Below are 19,479 nucleotides of genomic sequence, written 5' to 3'. Positions count from 1 at the left end.
ACGAAATGGAAATAGTTTGTCACGGTGATAACTCACTTTTATTCAGGTCATCCAAATACACACCCCGAGCTTATTAGCAACGCCATCTGGTGTGTTTGTATTAGTATAGTTCATTTTAAATACTCGTCCTTATTAGTAAATGAAATATCTTTATTAGATTTATATAACATTACGCAACGTCATAAACAGTATGTGTGTGTGTGTGTAAGATGATCTGTAAAAATGATGCACGAGTATGAATTTAAACGTCTTTCCAATTGTGTAAATATATACAAGGATATGAGAGAGTTGTTGACGTTATTCTCAGTAACAAATGCAACCTCCTCCCACATCCTACCTCGCAAAAGAATGTAGAGAATTTGAATACTAGGCAGAAACATAGCGAAGTAACTAGGGTGGAGCAAGGGGCGTTCTCCTACGGTACAGCACAGGAGGGGACGTAACAATTTATAGAAAAATACAATTAAAAAAGCTGTTTCATGTTTCGTCACGTATTCATATATTAAAAAACAACCAAATGCCGATTGAGATCAAAAAGATATCATATACACATATCATGAGCACGTGTGCCCAACTGACGCGCAAAAAAGATTTTCTTGGCACGTCTTACACTACCGATTCCAATCTTTTCACCTAGCGGTTAAGTAAAAGAAACTTAGGTTAATACTACCGTCTGACGTCAAGAAATCTTCCAGTTCTCATACGCATGGCAACCTTTCTGCCATACACACCGGCAGTTTTGTATTCTTACGCTGTTTTACGAGACCGTATGAAAGGATAGCAGAACTATAAAAATGATCTTACTAGGATCCGTGATTTGCGCCTATTGTGGAAAACCAGAGGATGCAGTAATGTTTGAAATATTATTCGGAAAATGACCAAAAAGACATTGGGATGAAATGGATGTTCTTACGAATAAATAAATGTTTTATACTTCATAATTCTTAAACTGTTGCGGAACTTCTTCCAAGTCAAAACCGCCTAGTCGAGACATTGAGAATTGAGACAAAAAAGATTCGAATAACTTCGAATTAAGGCGATTCTTGTAATAAAGGAAATATTGTGGATATATTAAGATAGAATGTCATACAGCAAAGCTAGTAATGAGATAAACTGTCTCCATTAAAGTAACAACCTAAGGGTGGGGGAGGAAAAGAGGCGTGATGATCAGGCAGTGCTGCATGAAATGTTTAGGCCTTAGGTGTCAGCCAGTTGTGTGCAACTGAACTGAACGCAAGTTTCACTGAGCTGTACGAAGAATGACCCAGCTGTTCAATGGCTGTAACATTCAAATCTCAAAAGAGAACAAAACGATATATAGTCAAATATAACGTGTCTAATGAGGTGTGGTCAACTGCCCAGTGCTTAGCATTTATATTAATAAAGTAGGGGCCAATGAGGTGTACATTAAAAATCGGATTAACTGTAAAGTGGATACATGCCGATTAGCGAAACAGCTTCAACAATGCAACGCTTTAATCACAAACTGCTGTTCTTTGGCTTCATTCCCAGATAGTTTTTTATTTTTATTTTATTTTTATTTATTTAACTTCTTACTGATTCAGCGCAGTAGTACGCTATTCATTCTAATCCCTAAGGATGAGATAGTAGGCGAAAGCCTAGTACAGAAAGTTTTATCCAACGCCTGTTCTCGCGATTGAATTCGTCATTCTCTGGTGACATCGAAACGCCACAAGTGTGCCCTGTAGGGCCCTTAAAGAGAGTATTTTAATGTCATTATATAATAGTCCAAGTTGCTGTAGATCTCTAAAAGTCTCACCATTCCAGACTCCATATAGTGAAATAGTTGCACTAGTAAATTTTGGAGCGACTCCATACTCTTTCTGAATCTGGCTTGCAAGATCTTCATTCTGCTGATAATAGTTTACTTTGTTCCTATGGAAATAAGAGAGTGGGCGTCCTGTGTCAACTATCTGGGCATCCACAACCCAGACCTAGCCATTCTTTTCCATAACGAGGTCTGGCTTACGAATCCCAACATGAGTCCGATAATGGGGCTCTACCGCGGTCCTCCATCCTTTGCTTTTAAAGCGGTTATTAAGGATGGATATCACGGCATCATGTCTACGTACCCGAACTCTATGGGTACGGAAGCAACATTGGGCAACATGTGCTAAATTCTCAACATATTGGCATCCTGCTCTACAGTTCCTATCGTCGCTCACTCCCCTTGCTGTACGTGTCCTAGTTGGCAGGGCATTTATTCTCGTTTTTATGAGATCAATGTATTCGTATCCAGGGAGGAGTCTGGTACCATCTCTCACCCATTGGTGTTGGGGAGGTAGTGAAGATGACTCCTTTAAAGAGGCACCATCCACGGAGTTATGTAGAAGGGATGCCCATCTTTTACGTTCTAATGCAGCTGTTTCTACATAAGTATCCAAGTCCCTCGTCTTGCAACGTCTGTATTCCTGTTGAATTAGAGAACTATAAAAGGCTTCTTTACAAATAGGAGAGGTAGATGTTTCAAATTTACGCAGTCGGCACAGTCGGACACGTGGGATCAACCACCTTAGCGATGAGATTCCGAGACCACCTTCCTTCACACCAGCATGAAAATATGATGTAGGAGTGTCATGCGGTACTCGGAGCCACAATCTCACGGCTGCACGGACTGCTTTGTCCATTCGGGACAGCGCTGAGAGATACGTCCTACCAAGCACCAGCTTATGGTAAAGGCGGGGTAGGAGGTAATTTGAAAGAAGAAATAATCTCTGTTGGGGTTTCAAAGGAGCTTTCCTCAAAGAAACTAACCCAGCATCTAAAGTAGAAAGAACAGAAGACCTCCCCCTTTGGAGTGAATATGACACCTAAGTATCTCCGCTCCTCCAGGATGGTCAAAGAACGCAGGGGCCTTCCGTGCAGGGAAAACTGTATACCCTCAACCTTAAGTTTCTTGTCAAGGCCAGAGGGGACAAGAGCTAAGGAGCAGGACTTCTCTACATTAATAGAGAGGCCTCGAACAGAGAAGAAGTCAACTGCTTGGGCGAGAAGTTCCTGCAAGCCTACTTCAGTTGAGGCTACAAGAATGAGGTCGTCGGCAAAGGCCATAGCATTAACTAACGAGGCACCAATAGAGTATCCTATATGTTTAGGAATTGAGTGAAGGAACTCATCTATGACGCAATTAAAGAAAAGGGGAGATAGAGGGTCACCTTGGCGTACACCCCGCACCGCAGGAATAGAGGTCGCCCGAGACCCTGTTGTAATAGTAATGGAGCTATTTGAATACAGCTCCATAATATACGAAAGAAAAGATTCTGGACATCCTACAAAATAGATAGCGCTCTACGGATAGCAGGAAGGGAGACGCTATCAAAGGCCTTTTGGAGGTCCAGGAATGCCATGTATAGAGGCTTTAGATGGCATCGGGAATCAGAAAGAAGGGAGGAAAGAAGGTAGACATTCTCAGCGCAGCCATCCGAAGGGACAAATGCACTTTGCCTATGGTCATGTTCAACAAATTTCTGAAGCCTTCTAACCAGGATTTTGTGATACAGACGGAGCAGGAGAGGGGAAATAGTAATCGGACGGAAGTCAGAGGGATGAGTTGAGTTATCCTTCTTGGGAATAAAGATTGTCTTAGAAACTCGTAGATAACTGGGAATCACCTTACTGCTAAGAAGAGTCCATTAGATCACAAAGTAGATGAAGAGGGACTTTTCGAAGCCTAGAAGCTGGAAAACCATCAGGCCCCAAGGCAGAGGAATCTGCAGGAAAAGCTGATTTAATTTCTTGGATTGAAACTGGTTTGTATAGTTCTGCATTGGAGATTAACTTCCTTGGTATAAAAAAATCTTCATCTAGAAAATCAGGTGGTGGAGTGGAGAAGACCTTACTCCAAAACTCCACGAAGTCTTGGTGGTTTTCTTCAGGAGGTGGAGGAGAAGCACCATCTAAGATGAGTCTGGCGTAAGCACCTCTATTCTTGCGAAAGAGGGCCTGCATTGCTGCATATTCTTTCTTTCTTTCTTTCCTGTGAGACACAGGTTGTGAAGAGTTAGGTGTAACAGCACGTTGAAGAGACGGACGAACCTCTGTAAATACAGCATATAAATAGTTGTCCAACTGATCAGTAATATCTGAGTTGCCCAAAAAGGACAAGATTATAGACTGGAGACGGTGATGCTGGTAATCGGAATGCGGTGGTTGCTCTAATGATGACGTCAGTCGAGCAATTACTTCAACTTCTTCAACAGCTGTACAAAGGCTCGAAGATGGAGGTGGAGATGACAAGGAGGGAACGTGAGGTAAAAAGATATTACCCGTCACCCCAGATGACATCTGAGCAGCAAGATCTTCGACCCCTATATGCAGCTTTGTGCCTATGACTTTTAATGGCATCTAATGACCGAGAAGGAACAACCTTGGTCAGAGTTTGGTTAATGTTTTTAACACCTTTGGCAGTCAGCTGCACCTCATGCGTGGCGAGAATCAAGATGTACATTTTTAATAAAGTAGGAGCCAATGAGGTGTACATTAAAAATCGGATTAACTGTAAACTGGATACATACCGATTAGCGAAACAGCAAGAGACAGTAAAAAAGAAAGCCACTTAATTCGAAATGATACCTTAACAATGCAACGCTTTAATCACAAACTGCTGTTCTTTGGCTTCATTCCCAGAGAGTTAAGAGAGAGAGTCATAGTTATTCCCGCCGTTTACCCTCGCTTGATTGAATTTCTTCACTTTGACATTCAGAGCACCTGGGCAGATATCACATTGCGTCAACACCTCTCAACGGCCATCGCAATGCTAGTTACTAAACGTTTAAATCGATCACTCACTGACTACCTATCAGGAAGACACAGTTATCGAAAGTAATCAATTCAACTTTTTTCTAAATTGGATGCAGGAGTAGAAGTTAGTCGTTCGTTGATGCAATAATCGTTCAGTCCATTATAGGAACGTTTTTTTTTTCTTTTTACTGACCCCTGACATAAGAGATCACAAGACCTCTAACGTAAAAGTGTCATGTGAAGATTAGGGAGAAAGAAGTAATCTATTTGGGGTAGGCTACATACAGGCAGAGGGAAATGATGGGACTGACTGTGCAACAGATATCTGCACAGTCAGTCCCATCATTTCCCTCCTCATAAGCTTGGAATAATTTCCACCTTGGGACATAGAGCCCGTTCTCTTCTTGATGATCCAAATGAACTGCTTACAGAAATAAACCATCTGAAAACTTCTTTCGAAGTTAATGGATATTCCAAGAATATCATTAACAAATTCCTTCTTAATCCTCCTAGACATCACTCAGAAGAAACAAATAGATTCAAAAGCAATATATCTATTCCTTACATAAGTACTGTTTCACATAAATTAGCAAAAGTTCTAAAAAAATACAATATCAGAACCTTGTTCACTCCACTTCCAAAGATCCGTTCCTTAATTAGCCACCCAAAACCTTGTCATCATCAACTCAAATACCCTGGCGTATATAAAATATTATGTGACTGCGATATTCCTTATTTCGGGCAGACAGACAAATCTGTCGAAATGCGTATGGAAGAACACATGAGAGACATTACTTACAAGAGACAGCGAGCAAGTGCATTATCAAGTCATATCCTCTTCTCGGCTAATCCTAATGATGATAACCAAAGTCACAAAGTCTGCTGGGAAAAATCTACTAACATCTTCCGTTGCAGTGACGAAATAGAGAGAAAAATTGTGGGATCGAGAGAAATCATCTTCAATCCTGTTCATCTAAATAACAACTTAAGCTACAACCTCCCAGATAGTCATTCAGCTGTAATCATGTACTGGCGTTCACGTGATGCAGCAAGCACGCACTCTCCCAACAATGCAACAAATGAAAGAACAGCTTCAAATACAACTACAACGTTTTCATGCTAATTATGTATAAAGACTGTCTATGTTGTTCATAGTCTTTTAACCCTCAATGTTTAGTGTTTTTTCTTTTATAATGTCACCTGAAGAAGGCTGTTACAGGCCGAAACTAGTAGTGTGTTTATATTAAAACCTTTTTAATTAAATCTCGGTTCTAGTCATTCAATTTTTTTCATAAAACTATGTATGTTAACCGAGTCAATGATCATTCTGTCATATATATATATATATATATTTTTTTTTTTTTACTGCGTTTTATTATTATTATTTATTTTAGAATTTATTGAACTTGTCCACTGTGGTCGTGAATAAATGGGCATGTATCTTGCTCATTTTTTTATGTCTGTTTAATTAAATATAATGTATGCGAAGATATTTTATTTCAGTACCGGATGCCTTTATATCTGTCAATTTCCTTTTCGTGTTGAACACGGGCTTTTAATAAGATTACACTCGATAACATCTCTCAGAGTTATCATGTGGGACTGCGTCCTTTCTTTCAAGGCTATTGCTAGCAGCAACCAAATGCTCCTATAAAAACGAAGGGGAGGATGAAGTTATTTGTATTCTGTAGCAACAACATCCCTCTCGGAGCCTGTTTACAAATTGTGCCAAGTGTGATCACGTTAATAAGGAATGTTAGGAACGCCTGGTGCATTCTTTTTAAGTGTTATCCTCGGATAAACAGAATGCTTGAACTTAAGTGCAGCTATACTGCTTGTGTCAAAATATTCAGTGCTAGAAGTTAAATCATGCTATGATATACTTGATTAGGCTTTCCCGAATGCTTTCAAAATCATGCAATTAGACAAAAAAAAAAACCTCTTGGTTGTTTTAAAAACAAACAAACCGAAGTTCGCATATGATCAATCAATGATCATATGCGAACTTCAAATTTCAACCGTTAAAGTTATTATAAATATTTATTTATAGCAGTCTCAAAGTATGCCTTTCTTTGAATTAATCTCCTTTGAAATTGAAAATAATGGCTACTGTTTTTTTTTTTTTAAGATAATTATCACACACTCTTTCATGATTTGGTGAGTATTTCTAAAATAGTAATTTCAGAGAAAGTGTCCCTGGTGGCGAGAGATGTAATATCTAAGTAACAATTTATTAATAACTGTATTAAATTTTGTTGATTAACTAGTCAACAAGGATTTTGTAATTAGGATTAAATAGATGAATTGGAGGATTCGACGCAGGGATTTTAAAAATGGCACATTCATTTTTAAAATCAATTTTAAAATATTAAAATTTAAAATTAATATATTAAAATTATTATAAAACATCCCATTCTCATCTTATGTTATCTACATAACATTTTGGTCAAAACCTTTCCACCTCCATATGAGACCGGCTTATCTACCTTCAGCTGAAAAGTCCTGATAAAGGTTCTTCGCATCCTAGACGGGATTCGAACATTGTTATTTCCAACCAAAGAGCATCGTCAAGACCGACTGAAGTACGTAGGATGCGTTGTAATCCTACGTACTTCAGTAGGTAGGATTACAACCTACAGTAGTAAGTAAGTTGCTCATTAAACTTGAGGTTTGTTTTTAAATACAAAAAAATTTAAAAGTGCTTAAAAATATTTTGTTCCCTCTTGCAAACACCCTCGCCACTGAAGGATTTTCTCGGGGGTTAGGAAGGTCTTGTGTTTTATATTCTTTATTCCTTCTAAAAATAGAAATTGTCGTTCTTGGAGCTGCTAAGTTCCGAGATTATTCAAATACTTCAGACTGTTTTTTTTAGATAAATTCAGATCTTTGACACGATATTTTTTATTCTTTCTGTTCGATTACAAGGTATTTTGACAACTTCGTAATTGCGTACAACCGATGGCAATGACATTCGCACTGTAAACAGTAAGTTCATCACGTGCTTGATGCAATATCGTGTGGTAATGCTGGAGTAAGTGATGAAATTTAAAGAATGACGTATTGGTGTTAAGAAGATTCTACGCTTTGGCCAAATCTTTTTTTTTTTTGAACAATTCAGATATATGATTTAAATAGAAGTAACAGTTTGTTACACGATCTTTTAATTCTCTCCAAATTAATAGCACTCCAAAAATTATAGACTCTCTCTGAATTCCCTGAATCACTTGAGTCAAACCAGTTTTAAAAGGATGTACAGCAATAATGAAGAGCACACTTATTATCTTGAGGAAGAATTCTGGTATTTCTACTTCCCGAAAACAGGAAAATTGGCTTGAAGAACACACGCAGTGTAAAGAAACTTCGCGTCCAACACGAGACTTTGCCTCCCGTGTTGGACGCGAACCAAGGTCATTTTCAGCCGTAGGTCATTGTGGAAACCGACTGCTACGAAGGCTGTTGTTATTGACTAATTCAACATAAAATATTCCAATCATCTTTGAATTGTACACATCTGAACAAAAAATATTGTGTGATGGGATTTTTTCGGATTGTAGTTTTAGTCATCACCTCAAAATGTATTAGAATTATCTAAATTACTTTTGTTTATAAAAAGTTAACAAACTTTTTTTAAAGTTTAATAACTATTGATATAATTATTAAATATTCAATGTTTGATATGGTCAAGAAATTAATTATCCGGTACTTACTAATTTATGAAACTTTCAATGAATATTAATGTAGTACTGATTGTAGTAGTTATTTGTGAGACTTACTTAATAAAAAGCAAATATTCGTAATTTTGGAGACGCAAATAGAAAACTTCCTACGATTTCGGAGGTGGTGAGAGGAAGCTCCACTATTAAATCTAGTTGTGTAAGCTGGGTTGAAATCCTGTGTGGTATGCAAAGAACAAAAGGATTTTCACCTGAATGGAACTGGTAGCTTTTTCCACAGAAACTCGGGTGTGTCATTATAAAACAAGTGTTTTAATTTAGAAAAACATGCAACCCGACGAGAAGAACACACATTAATAGTTGTTATTGTCGTAATCCTTTATGACATAATCTTTAGTGGAATTATAGCGGCTACGACTACAGCAATAGCCGTAGTTGTTACTGCTGTAATCCCGCAAACCAAACAACCACTCAACTTTGTAAACTACTAGTAGCACTTGATAGAGTTGGCATTTCCATAACGCCACACGCTAACAAAAGAAACCCAAATGGGATTATTGGTAAGGGCGAAATCCCAACAAATCAATTAATTGACAGTTGGTTTGTTGATTGACAAGTTATGCCAGGTAGCTAAGGCATTGAACAACGGCTCTGAGTTGCGTGTGTGTTATTCAGCTGATGCGTGTTTTTCAGGAGGAAAAAAATCAGAGTATTGAGAAGAAAATTTATCATACACCTTCGCATGAGACCGGTTAGCTCAGATCCAGTTGGAAAGCAATTATGAATACGGTACTCTGTTCAACGTAGACGGGATTCGACGCCAGATTTTTCTCAGTCTACCTGAAGCTACATTCGTTTAACTGCACTACAAGAGGCATTCAATTAATTAATAGCGCTAATGAAATACAATTCAATAAATAATTAAATCCTCTATCCCTTTTATTCCCAATGGGAATAGATGAACCTCTTATAGCTCTAAGTAACTATTAGAAATCTGTAGGCAGCTCATCTCTATCGCTCGTCGTCACTGTAGTTGAGTTCAGGACTACCGACGATTTCAAGATTTCTGCTGAGATGTGTGAATTCCAGGATCATGTTTCTGAGATTTAACACCGGATAATTCCTAACTCTTGTCTGTGCCAAAGATCGACTAATTCGAAAAAAAAATGCTTATGAAAAAGTTTCTCTAATGGTGACTATAACAGTCTAGTGGTTCTATATTATGGAAGCGTTGCCACATAAAACTATACAAGCTGAAATGAAATTTTGTTATTCATATTAAGGAGATCACGAAATTGGGAACCGAAAGAAAAAAGCAGTGAACAAGCGAAGAGAAATATAGTTTTTATTAAATATATTTTCTCGATTAAAATTTCAAAACATTTAAAGAAATTACAATTTACTCTTGTATACAGACACTTAATTGCGTTTACAAGCAAAACTATATTCACGTTTATAAATGAGTGCCAAGGATGTGATAATTACAGACATGAATACAAAATACTCCATTGCTTCTGGAGTTTAGAATTATCGTCTGGCAGTCCTAGATTAGATAGTTTCTTTAATGTTCACCTCCACGTTCAGAGATAATTTCAATTTTATGATGTAGGAATAAGTTATTATTTGGAAGTCATTTGCAAACATCACAACAAATTGTGGATTAAAAAGAATCATATTTATGAACACCTGACGTTAAATCATGTGTAGTTTCCTTTGGATCATCTAATCTTATTTCTACTGTTTTGCGAGCATTAACTAAGACAAACCTTCCTAATGGTCTGTGGGATATTTCTTATAATGAAGCCGGAGGATGGAGCATGACTCACTTAATTGCGCCATAATTGTATGAAGATGACTGAGGTCATCCAAAAACCTGTTTTACAGTGAGATAAATGCTTCAGCATCACAAATTCGAGACAGCAAATTATCATCGGTGTATATTTATCTAGTGTGAGAGACGAACTTTTTCTCCGTTTCTCTCAAGCTTGTATTCTGATTAATTTTATCCTTAACTCATAACGAGAATTTTATTAAAAATAGGGAAAGCAAATCTTAAACTTCTCGAATCGAAACAGTAGGATTATCCTCCACAAAACAAAGGTGACGTGTTGCGAACCTTAGAACCTTAATTTATTCCGAACAAGGTTAATTTAAATTATTCGTGTAGTCTCGTGGTAGCAGTTCTGACACCATATAGAAGTATGGTACTATTATGGCAGTCTGGTCTATCAGAAAGTTAATAGTATACTATAATGCAGATTACCAGAAAAACTATTATAGGCTCTTCTAGAAGAATTTTTTGTCTCTGGCACAGCCAAGTAGAGCTCTTTTTTTAATTCCAGAAACGGCTTGGTTTTTACCTCCTGATCTCTGTAAAATGGACCCCATTCAGTTTACATATTTCAGGCAATACAAATGTTAGGTTTTAAGATCACAGATGTTTGCAATTGTCCATACTTACAAAAAAATCGATAGTTCATATAATATAGCCAGCTTCCCACCGATTTCCAAATGTTTCTTGAGATCTGGGAATAAAAATGCATTAAACTTTTTATTTACTTTTTCTTTTATTAATAAGTTAATTTTTATAAATGATAAAACTGATCAGGTGAAAAGATGGAATTTCGCGTAACTGATCGTGTAGCTTCTATAACACAAATCACTTCCTTAAATTAATTATTAATATACAAACAAGCCAGAGAACAAACTCGGTATATAGATGTGATATATTCGACTTATCGCCTCAATTGCTTTGTCGTAATCTAACCAACCAGCTGATTAATTTAATTTAAATGACCAGCTGAATTAAAACAATTTGAGATGCTGAGTTCTAGTCATCTTAAGATCCATACAATAAAAATTACAGTCAGTTGCGATTTCATAAAAGCTCTCTTAAGAGTCAAATGTAAATTGAAGGACATCGCATTTTCTTTTTAAAATATGAAAAGCCTCAAGATTTCTCATCCCAATTATGACTTCATTTTCCCATGGTAATCACTTGGTTACTAAATGAACGCGGACCAGTGACACTTTGGGCCAACCGAAATGCATTCTTTAATGAGGCAAACATGAATGTTGAGTGTAATGGCACAAACTAATCAGAAAAAAAATGTCGCTGGTGACGCCTTCATTGAGCTAAAGAAAGTTTTTTTTCGTAGAGGAAAGTGGATCAGTAGTGACAAGTCAGCTTCGAGAATAATCTAATCTTTCTTGATGTTGTAACGTAATAACAAGAAAGATATGATGTAGAAAAATCGTACGAGTTCCTTATTGACATAATTATTGTGTTACTGAGATGAAGAGGACCGAATTGGTTAGTCCTTGCTAAATAATAATTATAAGCTGATTTATTCTGGCAACAGGAAACAGAAAAAGGAAAGAATAAATATGATTTTTATATCAATCCTGTACACGAGAGGTAGGGCCTATAGTACATTGCGTGGGTTGGGTGCAGGTACAGATTGGGAAAAACGAATTCTATTTGGTTTAATGAAAGAAGAAATTGTGACTGTTTTTTAATAAGCACAAAGTAACATTAATAGCTTAAATAATACACGATACTGAGAGCGATATTAACGAACTTTACATTGAAAAATTGGACAATGATTTTGGGATTGGCGGCTTGTAGATGTTTAGAATTATTTTGATTACTTTAAGCAGTGAAATATCATCCTAGACTTTGAACTTTCTTCGACCAGACAAACTGTGCTGTAAAGCAAATAGTTCAACAAACGAAACCAAACTCCCTTCCATAACATAAATATGAGAATTCTATGAAGCATAACTGAAACATCATCAGCTGACTTTAAAAAATATATATTTCAAGCTTGATGCTAATAAGTCTCCTTGTCTAGATGATATTTCTCCGCTTGGTCGTGCTCAAAACGTCTGCGCTAGACTTAAATCCCATCCATTAACCCTATTTAAGTTATTATATTTCTCTGAAATCTACCTAACAGCAGAGGGAAATGACTGTCTATGTTGTTCATAGTCTTTTAACCCTCAATGTTTAGTGTTTTTTCTTTTATAATGTCACCTGAAGAAGGCTGTTACAGGCCGAAACTAGTAGTGTGTTTACATTAAAACCTTTTTAATTAAATCTCGGTTCTAGTCATTCAATTTTTTTCATAAAACTATGTATATATATATATATATATAAAATTATAAATCCGATAAATTGCTTAAAAAACAATAATTGTTGCATTCATAACTAGCAAAACTGGACAGGGTTTCTCGTTTATTTATTTATTTATTTATTATGGTTTTAAATGAAAAGTCTGACGATTTTCGAAGAAGTAATTCTTTTTTAACTTCATTCCTCAAATTTCGAAACGTACATTCCAAGTATTTGATTATTTTGAAATCCGTATTTTTATCACTTTAATTCTGTTTATTTTCTAATTTTACGGGAAAAAATAAAATAAGATTCGGATAAAAAAAATAACTATTAAATGTTTTATACAAGATTAAAGTGAAAAAAAAAAAAAGATTTTTATACAACAAAACAAAGCGTTTGATTTGTAACATGAATATTAAGCATAGTTAATATCCAAGTTCGTATCTGTGTTACAATAGTGCCTGTACATCAACATTTTGTTTTTTTTTATTTATTTATTAGTATATTAATTATTATTATTTATTATTCATTATACCTGTTATTTTACATTTTTTAAGCATTAACAAATTCCTACGCTAACAACTGACATAGCGTCACATACGAGATGACCATGGATAAAGCAATCAAATCTCAAGTCGGCAGTAAATGATTGCTATTACACGCTATTGACTGACAGCAAATTCTAGGCGAATGGAGAAATGAAATATGTTGGAAACCACAACACAACACAACACAACACAACACAACACAACACAACAGCATTGATAGACCTTCGTCCTTGCCAATACCAGTCGAAATAGTTGCTATGTATTATTATTATTATTATTATTATTATTATTATTATTATTATTATTATTATTATTATTATTATTATTCGTGACACCTCATCGCGGGAGGACACCTACTGTACAACTCTCCGTCTCCACCACTACACCGAACCTCTACTACCAATCATCCACATTAACGCCATCTACCGCCCACCACCACCACAACTAGTATTTTTTTGTCTGTAAATTGCGTGTGTTCTGAAGGGCCGATTTGTCTGTATGCGGGATGAAAAACCCAAGTTTCAGGGAGAAAAAACCCTGCTACCTCCGTATGAGATTGGTTAACTCACCTTTGATTGAAAACAGTCCATATAAAGATTCCTCCTGTCATGACGAGAATCGAACTTAGGTTTTTCGAATTATTATCTTCGATTATTATCGAAGGGCGCAACGTACCGTCGTTCTTCCAATTTTCTCTACGGAGGCGCTTATGTATTAATTATGTATGTATTAAACATAGTTTTCTCCATTGCACAATTTTGTATCTGGATTAATAGAATAAAGATAAGGTTGTAAGCCTATCGCACGTTAGTATCCTGGTATAAGAGTAAGATAATCCGGAATTTGATCTAATACCAAAAACGGAACTTTTTTTTTTTCAATCACCACAATAAGTAGAATAGTAGCATATCATAGGATGATGAAGATCTCCGTTGTTCTGTCCTCCTAGACCACGTTATTTTAGTCATTTAATTCGAGCCATAACTTAGGCAATCTTCAACACAGACCCATGTCCCTTAGATCTAGATACCCAACTAACATCCTGAATCAGGAAACACAGGGTAGACCCATTATAAGGCCTGATATTTTTGTTTGACCTCTTCACTCGTAGTATCGCCATTTTCCATGGATAGACCTGGGTTCGAATTTCTTAACCTCACACAAACTTAATTTCCACAGATGCCCTCTTTTGTCCTCATCTCACCTTCCATATAATGAAATTTTTTATCAACAGCTCTCCTATAAGGGCCTCTCAAAAGTATATAGACTATCATATCACCCCCCTCTTTCTTCTGTCTGCAGTCCACATACTCTCAATCTATCCTCGTAATCTACATTCCATAATCCTGATATATCATCTTTGTAACTCTATTTTTGTAGCCTTTATTCCTTCGGAAACCTGAAAATCAAGTCTGTAGTGTAGTGTAGGCACGGTCTTATCAAACCTTGTAAAGAGGCAAACTTAACATGATATCTGTACAAGTCTGGTCGTTGGTTTGTGAACGGTAAAATTAAACTGTATTGTGGAATATTTACCAATGATATATTTGCAGTATATCGTACTGGTCTTCTACAACTGTAGAGCAATACCTCTGATTAAAGCTAAAACTGCAGTGATGATTTCCCGAATGCATTCAATGTATATTTGCCCTTCCAGTAACCTTCCACACACACAGTTTTTGTTCTTATTTGTTTTTATCATACGTTTCTTCAACATATCCAACATGAATATAAAAATATTGTGCTATGGTGTGTAATGTTTTTCCTTGTGCGTACGCAGTGACTATCCACCCAGAAATAGATCCGTTACATCCAAACTGATAAGTGAATTGATCGAGAACTGCTTCTGTGTCCTTTTATGACTGAAATGACAAGCCGGTAACTAAGGTCACGAAGCTAGCTTCTTATATCTTTAATTGGCGCATGTTCTAAACAGTAGAAGATTCTAGACTGTCGTTTCGTTAGACATCCTCACACCTACAGCTCCAGACTGTCTTTCATCACATCACCTGCACTGGTATAAATAACCTTCGGCGGTTGAATGCGGCCCGCCTACTCGTTCACGGTGAAATACACTCCTAACAGCTTGTAGTAATTGTACGTCTTTATGACATCAACAGTCCTAAGAAGAAGATTGTAGTTGACTGGACAGTCGCTCCTAACAAGGGATGATGGTTAATTGAACACTTGTAACCGTATTTTGACTGAAAGAAGTGGTTGCTGGTCACGCTTTAAGTACAACCTCAGCACAGCATGCAAATATCCTGTAATTTCTTTATTGTGGCTGATTCGTATAACTCAGAAAGGGATTTTTGTGTCTCGAAATGTGGAATTCCTGGACAGGAATTCCCCGTCCATTATAATAAAAATTTACAACAGTTTATTTATTTATTTTTGCTCTGATTTCTTAAAGGTGGGGGGTGCTTCCCCCACATACTCGGGAATATTTATCGAGGTAAGTCGAAAGGATGGAGCACATTCTGATAGTATTTAAGTAATTGATTATTTTATGATCATTTAATGAAGGAAGGTTAAAGATGAGTCATGTCGGTCACGTGTAGCCTTCCTTATGACGCATCCTTACAAGAAGTTACAGAATGAGTTGTCGTGCGACAGGCTTAGCCACTTGCACACATCATTTCAAATGTTGTTGTTTACCATTAAGAGTACCGTACAAGAATGTCACATTCTAAAATGTTTCACAATCCATTAGAGCAAAAACATCCGCCTGGCGTGGAATCTTATCTACATAAGTTCTTACACACATCTTCTGTATAATTACTTCCTTTTTTCAAATGACTTTCAAGTCAGGAATCTTTGAGGGAAGTGTTTAGTAATGACAAATGGCTTATTTATCGACAGGGTAACGGTGCTTAGTTGCTCTGACATGCGTCTTTCTAAACAAATATCGTAAATTCATTTCAGTGCAGACTTTAACAGCATGAATACAATAAGTGAATTATCTTCATGAACAGATTCAACAGAGTGATCGACTGGATTGAGAAGCGATTATTCTTTCTCAAAAAAAAAAAAAAAAAGAAAAAGAAAAAGAAAAGAAAAAGTGTGTGTGTGTGATTAAATCTAAAAATGTTTGTCAACTTTTGTTTGTTTTTATTTGTCATATTGTAATACCAATTCAGAATATGCAAATGAATGAGGAATCCTTAATGTATTTTTCAACATAACTCCAAACTGGTTGAGACACTTGTCCAGCCGTTTCAAGAGTTTTAATGCCTATGTGATAGAACGTGACCTTCAGTCCATGAGGTCATCTTCGGGCGAATGATTTTACCTCGTCACTTGTGTCAAGTGCTAGCCAGCAAGACACCTTTACTTGGGTAGATCCTGCCGGAACTCAGAAATGCGCAAGGCTTAATTATGCATTCTCGACTCATTATTTTTTTACTTTTTCTTCAATAATAGTGATTACACCAAAGCATTTGATAAAATTATCAGAGAAAAGCTATGGGAAATCCTAGAAGAATATGAAATACCAAACCAACTCTTTAGAGCCTTATATAATATATATCAAGATAATAAAATATCTGTGAAGTACAATAATTCAACATCAAGCTGGAAACCAATAAATCAAGGAGTACGTCAGGGTTACCCTCTCTCACCAAATTTATTTAATATATACATAGATAAAATCATAAAATAATGGAAGATAACTAATGAAGGAGGATTCAAGATAAACCGTAACAACAGATTAGCTACTCTTCTTTTTGCTGATGACCAAACAATCCTTGGAAATAATGAAGATGAACTACAAAAATCATTATGGAGTCTAAATAATCTGATAAAAACATATGGTATGGAAATATCAACCAACAAAACAAAACTCATGGCCTTCAAAGGTACTAATCCAATAAGAAGCAAAATAGTAATAAATAACAAAATAATAGAGCAAGTAAATACATTCAAATATTTAGGTTGCACAATGTCATTTGAAAATGAAGCTGATATAGAACCAAAGATATCAAACTTTTAAAAGTACCAGGCATTATAAATAAAATTTTTAAACCCAATTATGTACAAAAACACACACGAATTAGAATCTACAATAGAGTAGCTAAACCAACCTTACTTTATGGCAGTGAGATATGGACAATGAAAAAAGCAAATGAAAGAAGAATTGAATCATCCGAAATGAAATTTCTGCGCAGAACTGAAGGAGTCACAATAATGGACAAAATGAAAAGCAGCGAAATCAGAAAAAAAACTTAGAATTACAACCTCCCTAAATGAAACAGTTATTTGCTATAGAGAAAAATGGAAAGAACACATACTAAGAATGAATAGAAGCAGAATACCTAAACAAATTCTAAATTACCACCCAAAAGGTACTCGATGCAGAGGAAGACCCTTAAAAAGATGGAATTGAGTCCGGAACAGGCCACTTGGCCTATAAGCCTGGAAAGGAAGAAGAAGAAGAAGATATTCCATCAATTAGATATATGAAATGTGGAAATCGAAAAGTAATTTTTTCTGTCTGCAGCAGGGGAACGCTAAGGGTATTTGCCACCCGGGTGTAAACTTTTATCGGTCGCCCCTAATACTGCATTGTATAATCCAAATTAGATATTAGCTACATAAAATGCCACCTTATCAATGTTGCCGCCTCTGCAGTGCTATAAAGTGGGATTGTAAAAGCATTTTAAAAGCTACCCCTTCAATAAGACCCGTAAAAAAAAAAAAAAAAAAAAAAAGTGATTTCTTCGATAAGCAAAATCAGACAACCTTATTATGTCATTTTGTTTTGAACTTAAAGGTTCTGAGGTTTTTTTAAAATCAAACACGGTTCTGAGTGATAACAAAAGCAGTATTTGAATAACGATAACACATACTTATTTCTACGAAACATGACAGCAAAAACTTAGAAAAACGAAATGACTCAACGCTATTTGGAATTCGGAAGAGGGTGAGACAGTGATATTGAACCAAAATCATGACGAAACTTTAATTGTAAGCAATACACCTAGAGCTTGATCTTCTCGTGTGTGTTTTATTCTTCCTTTCACAATAGCAGAAAAAGACGACATAATAACCACAACGCAGATGTTTTTGTTTTTGCTTCTGTAGTAAAATTTTATGATTCATGACAATCTCAAAAACAGACATGGTTTCTTAAGCCAAATGAGTTGCAAGATGGGAGAACTTGACTGTGTTAAGGATAAGTGAAATTGGGTACATATGCCAGTGGGGGAAAAAAAATTCTCTTTGACTTCACGATTCGAAGGATACAATAAAAATAATAAAATAAAAGTGTCACAATAGCTCGACACAATAGCTTTCTGAGTGGCGTTTGTTTTCACTGAACGAGAGCATTAGCCTTCAAGTAGTACAATACCAGGTCGCCAGTGAGCGAAAAACTAAATAATAACATTCACAGTGATGTTCCTTTCCCAGCAGAGTGAACTTGTTTCTTGTAGGTTTATCTCAAATGGAAATAAAAAGATCAATTAATTGATGTTCCACATCGACCCAAATAACGTTCACATAATGCTGATAATAACGTTCTCACAGACAACTGCCATAACCATCTTAAGATCTTTAATCCGTTTTTCTAATAAATAATGAAATCATCAAGGGATTATTTGCGATCACATCGCATATTGAATAGCAAAGAAGAGAGCCGAAGATTAAGATATTGAGAACAGGTTTTCTTGCAGTGCACATAATCAGATTACACGGCTATTATGAATCCGTTTCATAAATCAATCCTCAAGGATCTCCCTAGTTTGTTTACAACTGTTCATGCGTATAAGTTCCACTCTTGGTAGTTTGGAGTCTTTTTTTTTTTTTTTTTTGATTCCTTAAATAAGGAAAGTGCTAATTACTACTAGGGAGTTTCTGATTTTGGTACAAAAATTCACAAAATTACAGCCCCAATTAAAAAAGAAATATTCATTTGCTATTGGGTCTTTGTACTACCAATTTACAAAGAACTAATCTATAAAAAAACATTTGCACACTCTTCTAAACAAAACTTATTTCTTTGAAGAAGAAATAGTTTTATTTGGACCAAACGCAGATAATAAAGAACTTATAGTAGCCAGCAAATTAATCCGAACAAGCCGAATTTTTGTCAAGGTTTTAGTTTTTTTTTGTTTCAGTTCTGGTTTTAGTTCACTATTTTGGTTGAGTGCTGCGTGTTTAAACTGTTTAAACTCTACGATGTTTATTAATAGTATTGTGCGTTTTAATAGTGTCAATAAGTTGACCTTCATAGTGGTTTATTCATTTTGAGTAAATATAAAATGGATACATCTCCAAGAATGCGTTCAAAAATCTGCACTCTTTCTCAGCACCCATTCATGACTCAAAGACAAATTACCAACCCGTGTACTGTGGGTTCGGGTGCTGTTAATGCCATTTT

The 19,479-nt window shown here is 36.0% G+C and overlaps 1 protein-coding gene across 3 annotated transcripts in view; it reads right to left on the bottom strand.

The window, feature by feature from the left end:
• LOC150108542 (uncharacterized) overlaps positions 1 to 19,479 on the bottom strand; it is a 174,186-nt gene that overhangs the window by 130,438 nt on the left and 24,269 nt on the right. Inside the window, exon 1 of one of the 3 annotated variants that reach the window (XM_090390832.1) lies at positions 10,897 to 10,913. The exons of the other annotated variants lie outside the window; for them this stretch is intronic. The gene's annotated coding sequence lies outside the window, so the exon portion shown is untranslated. Of the gene's footprint in view, positions 1 to 10,896; positions 10,914 to 19,479 lie in introns of those variants that run through there. 3 annotated transcript variants of the gene reach the window in all.

This window comes from Typopeltis vanoorti, chromosome 3 (genome assembly GCF_054136105.1).
Source record: "Typopeltis vanoorti isolate ZY-2024b chromosome 3, IOZ_Tvanoo_1.0, whole genome shotgun sequence".
Lineage (NCBI taxonomy): Eukaryota > Metazoa > Arthropoda > Arachnida > Uropygi > Thelyphonidae > Typopeltis > Typopeltis vanoorti.
Note: the sequence above shows the minus strand (reverse complement) of the source record. Positions and strands in the feature narration are given on the sequence as shown.